Source organism: Panicum virgatum, chromosome 8K (genome assembly GCF_016808335.1).
Source record: "Panicum virgatum strain AP13 chromosome 8K, P.virgatum_v5, whole genome shotgun sequence".
Lineage (NCBI taxonomy): Eukaryota > Viridiplantae > Streptophyta > Magnoliopsida > Poales > Poaceae > Panicum > Panicum virgatum.
This window is the reverse complement of record NC_053143.1, coordinates 28,807,530-28,811,046: the sequence shown is the minus strand read 5'-3', so window position 1 is coordinate 28,811,046 and position 3,517 is coordinate 28,807,530. Positions and strand designations below refer to the sequence as shown.

General features: G+C 49.0%; 1 long non-coding RNA gene across 1 annotated transcript; it reads left to right on the top strand.

Annotated features, from left to right (window-relative positions):
• The first annotated feature begins 644 nt into the window (after positions 1–644).
• Positions 645–1,679, top strand: LOC120646243. Its single transcript, XR_005664332.1, has 3 exons — positions 645–752; positions 844–1,344; positions 1,419–1,679. It is a non-coding gene; the product is annotated as an uncharacterized LOC120646243 (long non-coding RNA).
• The last annotated feature ends 1,838 nt before the right edge of the window (positions 1,680–3,517 follow it).

Sequence of the window (3,517 nt, the reverse complement as noted above, 5' to 3'; positions counted from 1 at the left end):
TGTTTAGGCAGAGACAGTGAAGACGACATTCCTCCTTTGGATAGTGCTGGTTATGTGGATGATAGTGATGATGAGGATTATGATCCAGCGGCTCCCGATCATGACGACAATTTCTAAATCATGTGCGATCTGTATTATTTAATACTATGTTAATTTGTACTAATATTTTGTTCATTTGCAGCTTTTTTCAATTTTATTTGTTTATTTTGTATCGTTTTCTATGTATCATCTGCACTATTTATTACTATATTTATCTTTGCTGATTCGTTCACTCATCTTGATTGCAGGTCATAGTATCGAGATGCCAGGCGGTGGCAAGATATCTTTCCTGAGCTCCTTGTATCGGAAGAAAGGTGGAGAGCGTCCTGAGGGGTCCAATGTAGCAGAGGCGTCTGGGAGCCGTGGTGGAGGAGGAAGAGGTACTGGAGGAGGAGGAGGGAGAAGGAGAGGTACTGGAGGAGGAAAGGGAGGGGGAGGAGGGAGAGTACACCTTCTCCTGTACGGGCGGAGGAGGAGGAGGAGGAGGAGGCAGAGCAGGAGGAGGAGCAGGAGCAGGAGGAGAAGGAGCAGGAGGAGGAGGAGGAGGAGGAGGCGGAGCAGGAGGAGGAGGAGGAGGATGACGACAATGAGGAGGGGGTGAGGAGGAAGGGGGCAGCAGGGGGTACGCGGGTGTGGTTACGAGGACCGTCGACACTCCCGCCGCGGCCGATACCTCTAGAGAGAAGGCCGATTATTCGACCCGCAAGGCCTCGGTAAGTAACTTCAAATGTTATCAATTCTTTTTCATTTGATATGTTCAAAATCATAATACAAACTAATACTTTATCTTGAACACTTTTGTAGGAACTGGGTGATACTGTCTGGAGGTGCCCACAACCGGAAGCCCAATGGCATCCTCGGTGCTCTGTGTAGGGAGCACTTCCCTGGGCTCGTGGAGCATGCCGGGGTCATGGAGCCGGCCTACACGTGAGACCACTACATGGCCGTCGCAGATGCAGATGATCGGGAAGGGAGGAATTTCGGCACCAAGGCGAGGCGTGTGGTCTGGGAATTGTGGGTAAGTAATCGTGGCACTACATTGGTCAATATATCGTATGCACTTTAAATTCTTGGAATACTTACTGCAAGTATCGGTCCTATATGCAGGATTTCTACAGGTGTGCTCCAGGTTATGAGGCTAGGGCAAATCAAGTGGCTAACAAAGCCTGCTACAAACTAGTGAAGGACATGCACTACGAGGTGCGCATTCAGGCCAATGTCCGATACATTGCCGATTATGAGAAAAGGTCGATCAAGAAAGGACCCGCAAGGGAACTCTTTCTTAGGCCGGATCAATACGCGAGGGTAAATCAGGAACATCTCTACTTATTTTTTGTGAATTTGAGATTCCAATATGACATAGACCTGATTACGTGTAGGTGATCCTGAACTGGTGCGCCGGGAAGGCTGAGTGCTGGGCTATGATGGTCGATAAGTGGATGAGCGAGGAGTGGGCCCGGCAGCACGCCTTATGCCGGGAGCGTCGCTTGATGATGCCCGGTGCAGCGCGCCATCAAGGCAGTCGTAGCCTTCCCAAGTTTCAGGAGGTTTTGGTACGTGAATTCACTTTTTCATTATTTCTAACGCTAAATTCTGCATGCTTACTAATCATCTTGTTTTTTCTTTGCAGTCGGCACGACGTGAAGGACAGCCCTGCAACGAGTTCACGGCGTATGTTATGGCTCACATGGGCAAGGCGACGTCCGACGTCGCCTTCGACTCGGCGGCTCCGCCCGAGGCCTACAGCAACCCGAACATCCACACCCGCGTGACTCGGTACACGAAGATAGGAAAGGCGCTCCACGGGGACACATGGGATTCGGCCACCGCACCCCTTTCTGGAGAAGCCATCATGAGGGCAGGAGGAGGGAAGAAGCACAGCCGGTACTGGCTCGGCGACAGCGTAGTCGACACGGCCAGTACGCCCACTCTCTCCCAGCTTCGGGCAAGGACCACTGACTCGACCCCACCCATACTTCCACGGCCCGAGATTCCAGTGGCCAGCATGCATGCTTTCTAGGTTATTTCTGCTTCATTCATCGGTTGTTTACGTACCTTTGTTTCGCATTTTGACATTGGGGTGAAATCTTGTAGGCCCGGCTTGACGAAGAGAAGAGACTGCGGCAGGAGTTGGAAGAGAGGTTGGAGCAGGAGTAGAAGCTGAGGAAGGAGCAGGAGCAAAGGGTTGCCGCCATGTTCGCCTACATGCAAGGTCTAGGTGCATCGATAAACTATCAACCGCCGCCAACAATGCTGTGGCCTCCGCCAACTGCACCTCCACCACAGTTGCCCGGCGCACCGATGGTATTTCCTACTGCAGTCACTCCCGTGAGTATGAATGTATTTGCTTGCAACCGCCGCCTAAATTAAATATTGACTTGGAATGTAATCTTGTATGTCATCCTTTTTGCAGAATCAATCGGGGGTGGCATCGAATGAGCCTCCGGATCAGCACTCCCCGGTGTCACAGTGGCCAGGTTCAAGATCTGAGCAGAGATGATTAAGGTATCGTTCGGTCGTCATGTGTGCGCTGTACTATGGACTATGATGTTAGATTTGTCATTGTTAGACTTGCGGTCGTTCGGTTGTCGCTTTTGGACTTGTCGATGTTGGAATAATGCTTGTGAATGTTCGACTCGGATTTGTGGACTAAATTTGCACATTATGTGATATATATATATATATATATATATATATATATATATATATATATATATATATATATATATATATATATATATATATATATATATATATATATATATATGCGACGTTTGTGATGGATGTGAAATGACAATATGTGATATTAATTGCTTGTGATGTATATATATAATGTTATGTCTGATTTATACAAGAGGGGGCTCATATGAGCGAGAAAACAGAGAAAAAAATTAACTTTGCCGAGTGTTTTTACCTTGGCACTCGGCAAATCGTCCATTTCCAGGTTGTTGGGAAATGGCTTTGCCGAGTGCCAAGGAAATAACACTCGCCAAAGCTTCAGGTTCGCCGAGTGCTTTTGCGTCGGCACTCGGCAAACCTAGCGGCTTTGCCGAGTGCCGGATCGTAGGCACTCGGCAAACCTAGCGCCTTTTCCGAGTGCTGGATCTGAGACACGCTTTGCCGAGTGCCTTCCGTTTGACACTCGGCAAAGCTAACGCAAACCGTAATTGGGCAGGCCGTTTTGCTTTATTTTGCCGAGTGTTGCTTTGTTTTGCCGAGTATCTGTTGGCACACGACAAAAGTTTGTCGAGTGCCCGAGAAATAGCACTCGGCAAAGGTGGCTTCGTCGTCAGTTTGTTTGCCGAGTGTCACACTCGGCAAAGCCTTTGCCGAGTGTAGAAGGGCCTTTGCCGAGTATTCCTGACACTCAGGCAAACCATCTGTTTCCCGCAGTGCTCCAATGAGCCCCAGCTCCAGCTTTTTATCAATTCACACCCCAATCATTTGGTACAGCTTCCTGGTCAGCTCAAGCTCTAGG